Genomic DNA, 16562 nt, shown 5'->3' with positions numbered 1-16562 from the left:
CCCTAGCCTCCTGCCCTGAGCCCCCTGCTGCATCCCACACCCCTTCTGCACCCCAATTCCCTGCCCTGAGCCCCCTTCCTGAACCCCAACCCCCTGCTGCACTCCAACTCCCTGCTCTGAGCCCCCTGCCTGAACCTCAACCCCCTGCTGCACCCCAACCCCCTGCCCTGAGCCCCCTGCCGCATCCCACACCCCTCCTGCAACCCAACTCCCTGCCCTGAGACCCCTGCTGCACCCCATACCCCAACCCCCTGCCCTAAGCCCCCTGTTGCATCCCACACCCCTTCTGCACCCTGAGCCTCCTGTCTGCACCCCAACCCCCTGCTGCACCTCAACTGTCTGCCCTGAGCCCCCACCACACCCCTCATGCACCCTCTGGGGGCAGGGAGGGGGTGGAGTTGGGGTGTGGACTTCAGGGAAGGGGTTGGAATGGGAGCAGGGAAGGGGTGCGAAGGGGCGGGGCCTCATGGAAGGGGTGGAGTGGGGGCAGGGCCGGGGGCAGTGAGGGGGTGTGTGTCAGTGATGCGGCCCTCGGACCAATGAACTAGGCCTCATGTAGCCCTCGTGGTCATTTGAGTTTGATACCCCTGCATTACACCAAGGTCAGTCTATAAGGGTACGTTTACACTGGAGTTAAGGACCCATGGCACAGCTGCAGCTGGTCTGGGTCAGCTGACTTGGACTCGTGGGGCTCTGGCTGAGGTGCTAAAAATTGCTGTGTAGATGCTCTGACTTGGGCTGGAGCCCTGGCTCTGGGACCCTCCTGCCTTGTGGGATCTCAGAGCTTGGGCTCCATCCCAAATCCAAATGTCTATACAGGAGTTCTACAGCCCTGCAGCTCAAGCCCAGTGAGCCCAAGTCAGCTGATTTGGGCCAGGTGCAGACATTTAATTGCCATGTAGATGACCCCTAAGAGGTCCCAGCTCTCAGCAGACAGCAGGAGGTTCATGCATTCAGTCTCCTGCTGCAGCATGACTTTATCCTTGGAGCTCACTGCACTCCTGACATTTTCAATTTTCTTTACATTAACTTGGAGGACTCAAGACTGGTCCAAAACTGCTTTTACTCTTCTGGATCTTCCTAATCAATTTGCCCACACTGACACTAATCTATTGGCTTGTATCACCACCTGATTCACCTAACTAACCAACTCCAAGTTCTCTCCTTCACTGACCCCGCCCTCCCACATCCTACTCCCCCTTCACCATCTTCTTATCTCTCTTTACCCTTCTGCCTTCTCGACTCTTATCCTCCAAGTTTTGCTCAAACAAAAGAGAACAAAGAAATAAAGTAAAATGTAGTGATTTTGTTTTTATGTAACAATTACAGGCTTGATGCTCTGTGTATGTATTATCTGATTGTATAAAGAAAGTATTAATTGGATTTAGTGAAAGCAAATGTTCTCGATTTAAATATTAGAAACCGTTGGGCCTTTTAAAAATATTTTGAATAACTGCTATTGACTTGATCCACCTTCTTCTAAACTTACAATATATGTAAAAAATGATGAAAGGACTTGTATTCTTCTTGCATATTAATGTCTCAATACAAATATATGTAAAAGAACATACAAACAAAAGCTAATACTAGCAGACTATCAAAAGCATGCATTACAACCCAAAGCAACACATGGTCATGTCCGTGTAGTCCTTAGTTAGTTGTTCTCTTTCATCTTATTTCTAAATTTAGGCCCTGAACCTGCAAACACACATGCAAGTAATTTTACACAGGGAATAGTTCCACTGAATGTTGTGATTGTAACCACAATAAGACTACTCCCTGTGTAAGTGGTTGCAGGACTGGGGACTGAGGTGTCAGTGCAACTGCTCACAATGTATAAAGTTAAGCACATGTATAAGTTTGCAGGATCAGGGCCTTAAACTATAAGCTCTTCAGGGCAAGGCATATGTGTTCTATTTGTCTTTAAAGTGTATTATATACATAAATAAAAAATATAATTTGTGACATATGTCATGGATCTGCTATCAAGGTCATGTTTTCCTTGTAAAAATACATTTCTCTCTGATATTTTCCATTAGATCATGCCATAACCCCTGGATATGCTTTCCAAAAGCAGTTAACCTTCAGAGGCCACTCTACCTATTGGCAGACTAGACAGCTGCTGATTTTTGGCTGACTGCCTAGGATGGCAGATTTGACCCAGCAACCCTCCATCATGACAGAAGGGTGGCCAGGCCAAATTTGAGTGGCACTCTGAGCTCACATACCAGGTCGCAATGGCACTCACTAAATTTGGCCTGGCTGCCCCTCTGTCATGGCTGGGCCACATCTGCCATCCCTAGGCCCATGAAGAACGGGGAAGCACACTGAAGTTTTGCCTATAGCAGCAGATCATCTTGAGTGGCCTCTGCCCACACTGAAGTCCATTGCTAATTCTTTACAGAATGGCAGCTGCATGGAGGGGTTTGTGCTAAATGGAGAAGAGGAGAGTTGGTGTTTTTAAGAAATATGTGGGAGGACCTAATGCTACCTCCACATACTTGCTGTAAGGACTGGTTTCTCTTTGTTCCAGGAGCTTGAGCTCATGTCTCAACATGGGAAAACAGATGTTTAGATGAAAAAAGAGAGAAAAAAACAGGAGCAGGAATACATCCAAGTTCCTTTGGCTAGTATTCAGGTGTTCCACCAGCTGAGCTGATGGATCAGATAGAGGGACAGATTCTTTTTGCAGCTAAATGCTACTCCTATATCTGTAAACAACAACAAAACAAAATTAGCTCCCTACCATATTCTTTGTTTGTTTTGGACTACGCTTAGTTATATCAGACTTCAGTTGGATTATTATGAGAAGGGTAGAAGTTGACGACAATTAAAGAGGAGTCTATCCTTTTACTATAGAATAGGAGGTTGTGAATACTGTCAAATGCCAATGGTAAAGAACTGAAGGTTTTCTTGTAACAGAACAAGGAACTTTATTAGAATAAGGAAGACAATATTATCACTGAAGCTACACTGTCTCTCTTTTGCTTCTGAATCAATTTTAAATTTATCAACACTATTGCAAATCTTGACACTAAGGACCTGATTCTTCATTTTCCTGTATCTTGGATAGTCATTTTTGTCTGTGCAAAGAGGTAGCATTTTGCACTCACTTTGCACAAGTTCAATGATTACTCAAGACGAAAGGCAGTGGTGATTCATGAATGCTGTGTCTGGACACAGATGCCAGGAAATTGATCTGGACACGGCAGTGAATGAGGACAGACAGCAATGGATTTTAAGAGACAGGCCCTATTTTTATTATACTTTACACAGGGGAGGGGGGCTATACGCAGACTTTCACATACCAGGCATTTTAAGTGGTTCCAGTGCAGGGGTTATAGGGATCCGACCATATAACCCATAATTTGGGGTAGACTTTCCTCAGACTATCCTTAGGACTCAGCTCACTCTTCTGAATTGTTTTGCTCCCTCCCTCCCCTGCAAGGGGGACAGAGGGTACTGAAAGAGGGACCTTGGCCTCTGAAGGCCACAAGGTTTCCCCCTATCCATGGGCAAAAGGTCTATCAGCAAAATCCTAAGTGTTTTTATCTCTGGGAACTGTCGCTTTTAGCCTTTTAACTGCACTGGAAACTGGCCTCAAATTGCAAGAGCTAACATCCCTACCAAGTACTAACACTAATTACTAAATCCTCTTCCTATTTAACCTACCTGTGCCTTCGGGATGCTGAATGGACGGCAAAAACCCACTGCCAATTTGGTCTCAATGGGAAGAAAACATTCCTTTCTGAACCCCCAAATAGACGATTGGTTAGATCCACAGCATCTGCAAAACATAACTCTGGACATATAGTTTTAGAGACAGGGTTGGAAAGCTGAAATGGAGCAAGAAGAGGCTCATCAGGATCAAGATGGGTGTTTAAATTAATGAAACAGGAGAGTGAGGGCCCAGTCACCTCCCCACCTCCTCTGGCTGGCCAGTGGATGAGTAGAGATTCCAGAGGAAAAGAGCAACCCCTGCATGCCCCTGTGTGTGCTCTCCTCCTCTCCCCTTTCTACTGGAGATGCTCCAGTCACTGCTGGTCCCATCAAGTTTCCCATCTGTGGAGGCAGGTGGGTGGCATAGGCATTACTTACACACAAATGGGCTCTCTCCCTAGTTCTTTTGCTTCAAAAGACACATTCCCAATGCCTTTTTGCTTACATTTGCCGCGTGTGTTTCTGCCAGGTGGCCAGACCTCATCTGGCCTGAGATCACCCATGCTGCACTTACCACATTTCTGCCCAGAGAACTCCATGCTCTTAAGGAGGCCTTTTCATGGCTCTTTTCTCTTTCCCATGGATAGTTTTTCTTTTCTACTTCTTGCATCATGCCTCCCCTACTTTCTTGTAGGGTGACTTGCGTGTTCACTTTCTCCAGCTGCTGTGGCAGGTGCACTGCCTGTTCCAGAGTTACAGAGATATTAACGGTAATTTTTCTCAAAATTCCTTGTTTTAAATCTCAACTTCTAGATGAACCGTTATGCGTTCATCCTTACTGACACCAGCAGCACAATGGTCTGCTTGTTCATAAAGGGCCCTTTGAAAGTCTTCCATGCTTTCTCTGGCCCTCACTCTGCATCCTTCGTCCATTTGTGTTTATGTTTGGGAATGATATACACCACACTTCGCAGAATGACGTATTTGTTATTCTTCTCTCCTTCCTCAGCGAAGGCAAATGGTTTATAAATATTTTCATCTTCATTCTCCATTGAATAAATGAGTCGGCTGGGCTGTGCTTTAACACTCTGTGTGTCAAGCTTCGCTGCAGTTTAGAATCCAGTGCAGCAGGCCTTCCTCTCAGGCCATCCTATGAACCTATCAAACTGAAAGTCCCCTCAAGGACTGCAAGTTGGGGTTTCTGTTCTTCTTATATATGCTCGCTCAAAATGAGTCAGTGTCTGACACATCATCATGTGGTAGTGGTAAAAAAAATCACAGAAAGTCACTTCCTTGTGGCTTTATTTGAATATAGAAGACAGTATTATCCCTTTAGTTGCTCTGTCTTGTCTTCACTGTAGAGCTCCTGATCTGACCCTTCCCTAACCCACTCCTGCCCAGCTTCTTTCTGTAGTTTTAAAGAAACAGTCTGGACAGCCACATCATAGAAGTGTAGGACTGGAAGGGACCTTGAGAGGTCATCTAGTCCAGTTCCCTGCACTCAAGGCAGCAATATGTAATAACTAGACCATTCCTGACAGGTTTTGTCTAATCTGTTCTTAAAAACCTCCACAACTCCCGAAGGCAATTTGTTCCAGTGCTTAACTACCCTGACAGTTAGGAAATTTTTCCTAATGTCCTACCTAAACCTCTCTTGCTGCAATTTAAGACCATTGCTTTCTTGTCCTATCCTCAGAAGTTAGAGAACAATTTTTCACCCTCCTCCTTGTAACAACCTTTTATGTACTGGAAAATTATTATCGTGTCCCGCCTCAGTCTTCTCTTCTCCAGACTAAACAAACCCAATTTTTTAAATCTTTCCTCATAGGTCATGTTTTCTAGACCTTTAATCATTTTGGTTGCTCTCCTCTGGACTTTTTCCAATTTGTCCACATCTTTCCTGAAATATGGCATCCAGAACTGGACACAATACTTCAGTTGAGGCCTAATCAGTGCGGAGTACAGCGGAAGAATTACTTATTGTGTCTTGCTTACAACACTCCTGCTAATTTTGCATCCCAGAATTATATTTGCTTTTTTTTTGTTTGTTTGTTTGCAAGTGTTACACTGTGGACTCATATTTAGTTTGTGATCCACTATAACCCCCAGTTCCCTTTCTGCCATACTCCTTCCTAGGCAGTCATTTCCCATTTTGTATGTGTGCAATTGATTGTCTCTTCCTAAGGGGATACTTTGCATTTGTCCTTATAGAATTTCCTCTTGTTTATCTCAGACCATTTCTCTAGTTTGTCCAGATCATTTTGAATTTTAATCCTACCCTACAAAGCACTTGCAACCCCTCCCAGCTTGGTATTGTCTGCAAACTTTACAAGTGTAGTCTCTATGCCACTATCTATCTAATCATTGATGAAGCTATTGAACGGAACTGGACCCAGAACCAATCCCTGGAGGATCCCACTTGATATGCCCTTCCAGCTTGACTGTGAACCACTGATAACTACTCTCAGGGAATAGTTTTCCAACTAGGTATGCACCCCCCTTATAGTAGCTCCATCTAGGTTCTATTTCCCTAGTTTGTTTATGAGAAGGTCATGTGAGATAGAATCAAAAGCCTTACTAAAGTCAAGATATATGACATCTGCTGCTTCACCCCCATCCACAAGGCTTTTTACCCTGTCAAAGAAAGGTATTAGGTTAGTTTGACATGATTTGTTCTTGACAAATCCATGTTGACTGTTACCTATCACCTTTTTATCTTCTAGGTGTTTACACATTGATTACTTGATTATTTGCTCCATTATCTTTCCGGGTACTGAAGTTAAGCTGACTGGTCTGTAAATCTCCAGCTTGTTCTTATTCCCCTTTTCATAGTTTGGCACTATATTTGCTCTGTTCCAGTCCTCTGGAATCTCTCCCATCTTCCATGAGTTTTCAAAGATAATCTGTAATGGCTCAGATATCTCCTTAGTTAGCTCCTTGAGTATTCTAGGATATATTTCATCAGGTCCTGCCAACTCACAGACATCTAACTTGTCTAAGTAATTTTTACATAAGAACATAAGAACGGCCATACTGGGTCAGACCAAAGGTCCATCTAGCCCAGTATCCTGTCTTCCAACAGTGACCAATGCCAGGTGCCCCAGAGGGAATGAACAGAACAGGTAATCATCAAGTGATCCATCCCCTGTCACTCATTCCCAGCTTCTGGCAAACAGAACTTAACTTGTTCTTTCCATATTTTAGCCTTAGATCCTATATCATTTTCACTGGTGTTCACTGTGTTAGATGTCCAATCGCTACTAAACTTTTTGATGAAAACTGAAACAAAAAAGTCATTTCACATTTCTGTCATTTACACATTTTCTGTTATTGTCTTTTCCCCCACATTGAGTGACAGGCTTACCCTTTCTTTGGTCTTCCTCTTGCTTCTAATGTATTTGTAGAATGTTTTCTTGTTAGCCTTTATGTCTCTAGCTAGTTTAATCTCATTTTGTGCCTTGGCATTTCTAATTTTGTCCTTACATGATTGTGTTGTTTGTTTATATTCATCTTTTGTAATTTGACTTAATTTCCACTTTTTGTAGGACTCTTTTTTGAGTTTCATATCATTGAAGATCTCCTGGTTAAGCCATACTTCCTATCTTTCTTACACAATGGGATAATTTGCTTGTGCCCTTAATAATATCTCTTTGAAAAACTGCCAACTCTCTCAAACTGTTTTTCCCCTTTGACTTGCTTCCCGGGGAATCTTACCTACCAGCTCCCTGAGTTTGCTAATGTCTGCCTTCTTGAAATCCATTATCTTTATTCTGCTGTTTTCCCTCCTTCCATTCCTTAGAATCATGAATTTATCATTTCATGATCACTTTCACCTCAACTGCCTTCCACTGTCAAATCCTCAACGAGTTCCTCCCTGTGTGTCAAAATCAAATAGAAGAGCCTCTCCCCTAGCTGCTTTCTCTACCTTCTGAAATAAAAAAATGTCTCCAATGAATTCCAAGAACTTGACGGATAATCTGTGCCCTGCTGTATTATTTTCCCAACAGATGGTCTGGGTAGTTGAAGTCCCCCATCACCACCAAGTCCTGTGCTTTGGATGATTTTGTTAGATGTTTAAAAAAAAAAGGCGTCATCCACTTCTTCTTCCTGGTTATCCATATAGATAAATATCTTTTTAGTTGGATCAGAAGTATAAGTTAAAGGTGTTGTTTGACGCTGAACGGTGATCCCATAATATTAATTGAATGTATTTCTAATGATTTTAATCCTTGTTATTGGTATAGTTCAAAAAAATTGAACAAAAATAATTCATGGAAGTGGGACAGCCTGAGAACAGACACAGAGGGTAAGTCTACACAGCCTGCGGCAGTCAGCCTCCCAGCCCTGCTCAACAGTCTTGTGGTAGCAGGCTCATGCTAGTGCTCTATAAATAGCTGCATAGCCAGCACTTTGAAGCTATGGCTCAGGCTAGAGCTTGGGTTTGGAAGCTCATCCCCCTCCCTAGGCTTCAGAGCCTGGGCTCCAGCCTGAGCCATAACTTCAAAATGCTGTTTACACAGCTATTTTTACAGTGCTAACGTGAACCCCACTAAGCCAAGTTTGTCAGCCTGGGCAGAGAGGCTCACTTTCACTGACTGTGTAGACTTACTCACAAGGACTTAATACCCAAGCCAGTCTACTGAGTCCCATAAAAGGAAACCGTATGGTCTCACTGGTAAAGCAGTTGCTTGGGAGGCAGGAGACCAGCGTTCTGTCCCTAGATCAGCCACTGACCTTGAGAGAGTAAATCACTTTGCGTAATTATTTCATATCACCCTTTGTCAGTCTTGTCTACTTGAAATGTAAACTCTCAGGGGCAGGGACTATGTGTTTATAGAGTGCCTAGCACAAGGGGGCACCAATCTTGGTGCTGGCCTCTAGGTGCTCCTGTAATAAAAATAAATATACTCAGATTAAACATCAGAGTATATTGTCCTTTGGAATGTTTGGTTAGAGGATGGGATGAAAGGAATCAGTTATATCACAACCTTTCCATTTTTTGGAGGATTTTGTACAACAAAATGCACTGAGTATCTTGAAAAATATGTTTCTTCAGCATAAAAGGGATGGTTTAGAATCTGTGGTACCTTAACATTTACTTACAGTATGTGGCATTGAGCCTCTAAGATGACGAATGCCTGAGAAGTACATACAATAGCATAACAATTGTATAATAATTTGATCCAAAGTCATCCCTAGCTAGCAGGTTGCCAAGACATATTTGCAGCATCACATTATCTCTCTTTCATTTCTTTGGAATTATTAAGTCATTTCTGCCCAAGACAATACATACTGAACTTAAATTGAAATGGAAACAAATACGGCAGGAAGAAGTAAAAGGCGACTGGGGAAAAGAATGATGTATAGCCCTCATCAATCGACTAGAGAAATAAGATTAAGGGCTAGATCCTCAGCTGTGCTGAGCTCATGTTCAACAAAGCCGGGGGGAGGGAGAGTGGAGGTGGCTCTAAGCCATGTTTCTGTTTCCTGAACCTGAGGCAGAAATAGTTCCCAGAATAACTTATAGTTAACAGGCCAGCCTGGCTGCTCCCACCCTAGCATGCAGCTCCCCACCTCCCATGTCAAGAGAGGGGAAGAAAGGCATAGCTGTCTTTGTGCTATTGCTATCCAAGGATTCCCCTGTCCTGGGAGACTCCTCAGCTGCCTGCTGGAGGCAGTTTGAAGAGCCCTTTGCACCACTGGCTTCATGCAACGGGCACTTAGTGAGGTCTAAAGATCTGGTAATTCTTGTAATTTTAAATAATTTTGCATACATTTCTTAGACTCCATCAAAGCTTTTCAACAAAAGGCAGTTGCCCTATGACAAATTTTTGAAGACGTAGGTGAAATCCTGGGTCCACTGAAGTCTATGGGAGTTGTTTCGTTGATTTATGTGGCCAGGATTTCACAAATGAACCAAAGTAGAGGGACTTAGGGCTAGATTTTTAAAGCTAGGTAGGCACCTAAAGATGCAGATAGGCATGTAGTGGAATTTTCGAAAGCACCAAAGCTCCTATCTGAGTTAGGCCCTAGGCTTTTTTGAAAAAACTTACCAGGCACTTACTTGAATGTTTACCTTTAAATATCTGGTCTTGTGATGGAGTATATTTGCTTTTGTGGCTCCCTGGAGTGGGGGACATGGTCCTACTACACCTTGTCCCAGGAAGCAGCAAGTGGGCAGGAACATATCAGTGAAGGTGAGTCCTCCAAGCTTGCTTAGAAAGGACTCTCTGAAACAGACATTTGGGAAACCACAGACACCTGGTCCTCCAAGGGCTAGAGGGGCCAATCATGGCTGTGCTGGTCCAGATAAAAGGAGCAGCCTGGTCTTAGCAAGTCAGTTCCTGGCTGGGCCCAGAGAAGTGAAGGAGTGCTGCTCTCCAGCCACAGAAGCCTGACAGGAGCATTTATGGCTGGTTGCATTTACACTGGGCCTGCAGAGAAAGAAGACCCTGGTGGCCCTGAGATGGGGCTGGAAATAAAACAGGCCCAGAGAAGTAGCAGCAGTAAAGGATTGAGGTGAGCAGTATGTGACTGCTGTGTACAGGGGCCCTAGGTTGGACCCTGGAGTAGTGGGTTGGCCTGGGTTCCCCCACAAGTAAAGTGTCAACCTAAGGTTACCTGGCGTCTGGTTTTCGACTGGAACGCCTGGTCAAAAAGGGACCCTGGCGGCTCCAGTCACCACCGCCGACCAGGCCATTAAAAGTCAGGTTGGCAGTGCTGCAGGGATAAGGCATACTAGTCCCTACCTCTCCTGGCACCGCACTGTGCCCTGGAAGCGGCCAGCAGGTCCGGCTCCTAGGATGGGGGGCCACGGGGCTCCGCGCACTGCCGCTGCCCCGAGCACTGGCTCCACACTCCTATTGGCTGGGAATCACGGCCAATGGGCGTTGGGGGGGCGGTGTTTGTGGGCGAGAGTAGTGCACGGAGCCTCCTGGCCCCCCCTCCTAGGGGCTGGACTTGCTGGCTGCTTCCGGGGCACAGCATGGAGTCAGGGGAGGCAGGGAGCCTGCCTTAGTCCCACTGCACCACTGACCGGGAGCCACCCGAGGTAAGCTCTCACCCCAATCCCAAGCCCCTGCCCCAGTCCTGAGTGCCCCCTTAAACCCAGAGCCCCCTCCTGCACCCCAAATCCCTCATCCGCACCCCAACCCCCTGCCCCAGCCCAGTGAAAATGAGTGAGGATGGGGGAGAGCAAGCCACCGAGGGAGGGGGAATGTAGTGAGTGGGGAGGCGAGGCCTCGGGGAAGGGCTGCGGAAAGGGGTGGGGCCTCAGGGAAGGGGTGGAGTTTTGTGCAATTAGGAAGTTGGCAACCCTATGTCAACTCCAAGTAGGGGATAGAGCTTATCTGGGAGCCCAAGCAAAGGGCTGAATTTAAAGGACCTAGAGCTGGGGCTGAAGACCCTAGTGAGAGTGAATAGACTACTGGATTCTTTAATACCCCAGAAGGGCTTCGTTTGCATTCTGTGACTTGGCTGGAGGGCCAAGCCACTGAAGACCTGCCAAGGATAGCTGGCAGCTTGCAGGGGGCACCAGTCTGAGAAAAGGACTGTGGTATTTCTTCCCACTGCTTGGAGATGTTCAAGAGGCATGTGCCCCTTTACCCTTACTCTTTAAGTTTCTTGATAAGACTTGCAAATGCTTGTCAGCTAATGACATTCTGTGCCAGAACAAAGTTGATGCCACATGGGAATTCTACCTGGCTTTGGAGAGAGGGAACTGTTTTCTTATCCCAGCGAGAAATGGCTAATGACATCACTTTCGTGCATAAAGGATCAACTCTGCATACTCCTCTCTACTGGCACAGAGGATCCCCTATGCACAGTGGAACCAGAGTAGGATCTGGGGTTGTCCATAAACCTTGCATACCACAGAACCCAGCTCCATGGGGACTCAGTGTGGCAATGCAGGAGTTTAGGAGTAAGAGAGAAATCAGTGGACCAAAGCAATGTGAATCCTCTGCCCATTTTTCCCATCAGGGAATGTATGCTGACCATGGAGGGTCTTCTAGCCTTGAAACTGCAGCCTGTTAGGAAAGAATTCCTTCCACTCTCTTCTCTACAGATTGTCTGGCGCAGTGAAGATAGGATTAGGGGCCTAGATGTAAAACAGTGAAAAGTCTACTCAGCTGCCAATGCTAAAGGATTTATATTTCCAGGTGGCAGAGTGATTAAATAACATGCTCCTCACCAGCTAAAGATGAAATTCATCTCTTTCCCCTCCCCCACAACAAAGTAAGAATCAACAGCTTTTGTGGGAGAGGCAATATGGAAGAATTCTCTCTCCTTCCATCCTGAAAGCAAGCACCAGCGCACCTGGGCAGCTGAGCTAAGACCACTGCTATAGCACATGGGCTGCTCATTCCTATGGAGAATGCCATCATACTGCAGGGCTTTATGGTACTCAAGGAACTGTGGATTCCCTCTCTGCAACCTTACTGCTTCCTAGCTGCCTCCTCAGTGAGATGGAGCAGTGGTACTTCTGCAGCTTTTTGACTGTCTCTGGGCATGGGATCAGGCTCTCTTGATTCTAAAAGAAAAATATACTGGTATGAGGCTGGGTTTAACAAAGGGATGAGAGGTTGGTCACAGTGCTCATGATGGATCTTCTCAAATATCTGTTGCAACGTTGATTTGTTTCCTGTTTTCCATACACGGTATGCATTTATTTATTCTGTACATAAGGCAGGTGGTTCTCTGACAGTTCCAGTTTTCCAGTTAACACTCAGTACATAAATTCTAAATTTAAAATCAACAGTTCTTCTTTGAGTGCTTGTTCATGTCCATTCCAATTAGGGTGTGTGTGTGTGTGTGTACGGTGGATGGAAATTTTTTCCCATAACAGCATCTGTCGGGTCGACCCAGGTGCCCCCTGGAGTTGTGTCTTCATGGCTCTCAATATAGAGCCCTGTCGACCTGCCACCCCCTCAGTTCCTTCTTGCCACCAGTGATGGTTAGCTGGAACATCCCATAGCCCTTGCTTTAGCAAGCGCCTTTCTCTTGCTATCTGTAGGTAATAGTTGTTATAGTTAGTAGTTGTTATAGATAGTTAACGTTTGTTGGGAGTTCCCCCCCCCACCTTTCCAATCCATGGAACTGTGGTATGCCACGGTGTGAGGTCTGCGCTAAGCGCATGCCAAAAAGTGACCCACAAACTGCATGTTTAGGGTGTCTAGGTGAGGGTCACCAAAAAGACCGTTGCAGAATTTGCTGCGAGTTCTGCCCAAGAACTTTGAAAGCGAGGGAACAGCAGCTCAAAGTTCTGCTCATGGATGCAGCTATTTGCCCCATTCAGACCCAGGACCCCACGCACAGCACCTCCTCCTCGGTGCGGAGCGCCCTGGTGCCATCATCCAAGGAACCGGTGCCGAGAAAGGACTCTTCCCGAGACTCTTGGCACTGTCATGGCTCCTCCCGCAGCCAGTCGGCAGCTAGGCACTGCTCTCAATCACTGGTACCTCAGAAGAAAAAGAAGCCAGAGAGGAATCGTTCTCCCCTGGCTACATCTAAGTAGCCGGCAACTGTGAGACCCCAGTTGGGTCACAGTGCCATGTCGCCTGTGAGGGACATGTCAACTCCTGCCCTGGAAGTGCAGTTGAGTCCAGCCCCACCCCGCTCGCCAGCCCTCACGAGTCAGCAGCTGCAGCTCCCTCCTCTATCTCTCGTACAAAGTGGCATTTCTGGTAGCGATAACCTCAGCTAGGAGGTGTCTGAGCTCAAGGCCCTAACATCAGAGCCTCCCTACACTGTGTTCTATGAGGACAAGGTTCAACTTAGACCACATCCAGCTTTCCTCCCGAAGGTGGTTTCCCAATTCCACATCAACCAGGACACTTTCCCCCCAGTGCTCTATCCTAAACCACATTCAAGCGGCAGGGAGCAGAGGCTGCACTCATTGGATGTTCGCAGAGCACTAGCCATCTATGTTGAGAGAACAAAGCCGTTCTGGAAGTCTATTCAACTCTTTGTAGCTATGGCAGACAGGATAAAAGGTTTCCCAGTCTTCTCCCAATGAATTTCATCGTGGATCACGTCCTGCATCTGGGAGTGCTACAACTTGGCAGGGATGCCTGCTCCTCCGCTCACGGCGCACTTCACCAGAGCACAGGCTTCTTTGGCAGCATTCCTAATGCAGATTCTCACCCAGGAAATATGCAGAGCAGCGACGTGGTCCTCCATACACACATTCACTGCACACTATGCGATCATCCAGCAGGTCAAAGACGATGCAGCCTTCGGTAGAGCAGTACTCCAATCAGTAGTCAACTCCGACCCTGCCTCCAGAACTTAGGCTGGGGAGTCACCTGAATTGACATGAACAGACACTCGAAGAAGGAAAAACGGTTACTCACCTTCTTGTAACTGTTGTTTTTGAGATGTGTTGTTCACGTCCATTCCAATACCCATCCACTTACCCCTCTGTCGGAGTAGCCGGCAAGAGGAGCTGAGGGGGTGGTGGGTTGACAGGGCTCTATATTGAGCTCGATGAAGGCGCCACTCCAAGGGGTGCCCAGGTTGACCTGATGGATGCTGCTATGGGAAAAAAATTCCACACACACACCTGATTAGAATGGACATGAACAACACACCTCGAAGAACAACAGTTACAAAAAGGTGAGTAACCATTTTTTCTGTTTTTAAAAAGTCCATATGTTAACCCCACAAACAGAAAATAACAATAGCAGTATTTAAGGTGACATGGAAAGAATCATACACAGAAATAGAAAGTGGTAAGACGTGGAGGGCCTCTGATCACCAATAAGAGTAAGTTGGAGTCTCCTGCCCAGTGCCCAGTACTAAAAAAACTAAAACCTGCCAATGATTGTCTAATGCATACCTGGGAAATTCCACCCCTGTGCAGAAGGTCAACACTAGACCTATGCACCACTTCAGCCTTAAGGTGCACGACCTTATGCCAGCTCTCTACAGAGGGGCAAACATCACGCGGAGAAAGCACATGCTGCCTTCTTTGTAGAGACCATTTCACTTCATTTAGTTAATAAGTGTGGTGGGTGGTTGTGTGCGAGAGAGAGACAGCCCTGATCTTCATTCTCAGGAGTAGCGTTTCTTTTTTTATTAAGTAAAACAGGTAGGAATACTGATTGATAATTGAAATGATACCTCTGTGTTAATACCCTGTTGTAATATATTGACTGATAAAATGAAAGAAGGGCATATATACCTCAAGTGATACGATGTAGTACTTATCTGGAACTTAACTGGTATTGTGCTTCATGTTGCCTTTGTATTGCAATTGTGTTATTTTGTACAGTATTCTAGTGTTACAAAGAGACCATATCCCAAACCTGATAGATGAGAATAGCAACAGAGGGTCCTGTGGCACCTTTAAGACTAACAGAAGTATTGGGAGCATAAGCTTTCGTGGGTAAGAACCTCACTTCTTCAGATGCAAGACAGATGAGAATGTATTGTAGGACACATTTCAAGTGGTACAAAGAGCCACAATTTGAATTAATAGTGCTCCTTGGTGTCATCACATACAGTGATGAAGTGTTAGAGAACTCTAAACAAAATTATTGGGCCCTTACAAGTTACTATATTATGTTGCATGTGGTAATTTGTCTTTGCAGAAATCCAGAAGAAAAGCATGGGTTTCTGACTCGAGCTCAAGCTAAATACTCCTGTGAAAAAAATTCTTTTCTTGAAGCAGCTTTCTCTAGAATAGATCTATAAAGACATTTGACAGATTTACAACAGGATGACTGCAGAGGTAGATACTGAGGTACAAGAACTGGGGCTGACATCGCAGTGGAATGACTGCACAATTAGATTTGGACCCAAAATCCCTGGAAATTAAAAGTCAAACCTTTTTTTTGCTGGAACAAAGTTACTGGCCTGTCCTAAAAGCAAGTAATTTAATCTCATCAAATAACTCAGGTCATCTGAAGGAAAATTGTCAAGTTTGAGCCCAAATTTAGTCCTATTGCTTCAATGTGCATTACACAGATGGTAGTCATTTATTAAAACAAAACAAACAAAAAAGCAATAGCCTCCAGTACTGCAGACCCTAAAAATATTGCAATATTCATACTTCTTCAGAGGCTCTGTAGCAAAGGTTAACTAACAAACTCTATACAGATCACAGAGAGTTTGAAAGAAAGCAATACCCCTGCATTTTGTGGATTTTACAATCCACCATCTCATCCTGGTATAATTCCTGGAGGTTATCCCAGGAATTAAGTTGGCCCAGAGTTTTCTGATTCCTATGCTGATTGTGGAGCAGCAGGTAGCAGCCAGTTAACTAACAAACACCCAAAATCAGGATAAAATCCACTTTTTACAGCAAGAGTAAGGGTTTCAATTCTGCAATCCTTCCACAGTTGCAGTTCCTAGAAGGTTGGCTTGAATGAGTGCAGCACTGTGCATGTACAGAAATGATTCTGCTCCGAACTGCATTAAATTTTACCACTAAATCCCCTCCCTACAAAACCCTCTCCACCAAGAATATATAAAACCCAACAGCAAATAGATCACAGTAAGCCAAGTTTCCTATAAGCAGGAGCACTAGAGACTCCACAAGGTTCACTGCCAATCTAATCAACCTGGGACCTCCTTGAATGCTATGGTGCTGGACACCAGTAGAAAACTCTGGAAGATAGAAAGGTGTTTTCTGTCTCCCCAACAGGTCCCTGAATTCCCTCTCTTAGCTCAGATGTTTTCAGGAGGGTGCTTGAAATTGAAATAGGGCAGGAATGGCTGTTGGAGGAAAGGAAGAGGGGCCAGCATGGCAGAAAGGTCACCACTGGCCTCCCGGGTGGGGGGAACAACATCAGCCTATTTGCCAGATTTTCATGACCATGGGCTGAGGTGCACAAAAGCAACACACAGCAAACCCCAGGCTCTGTTCAAGTGGGTTTTGAGGTTTGATGCAAATATTTTGC

This window comes from Trachemys scripta, chromosome 2 (genome assembly GCF_013100865.1).
Source record: "Trachemys scripta elegans isolate TJP31775 chromosome 2, CAS_Tse_1.0, whole genome shotgun sequence".
NCBI classification, from domain to species: Eukaryota; Metazoa; Chordata; order Testudines; family Emydidae; genus Trachemys; species Trachemys scripta.
Note: the sequence above shows the minus strand (reverse complement) of the source record.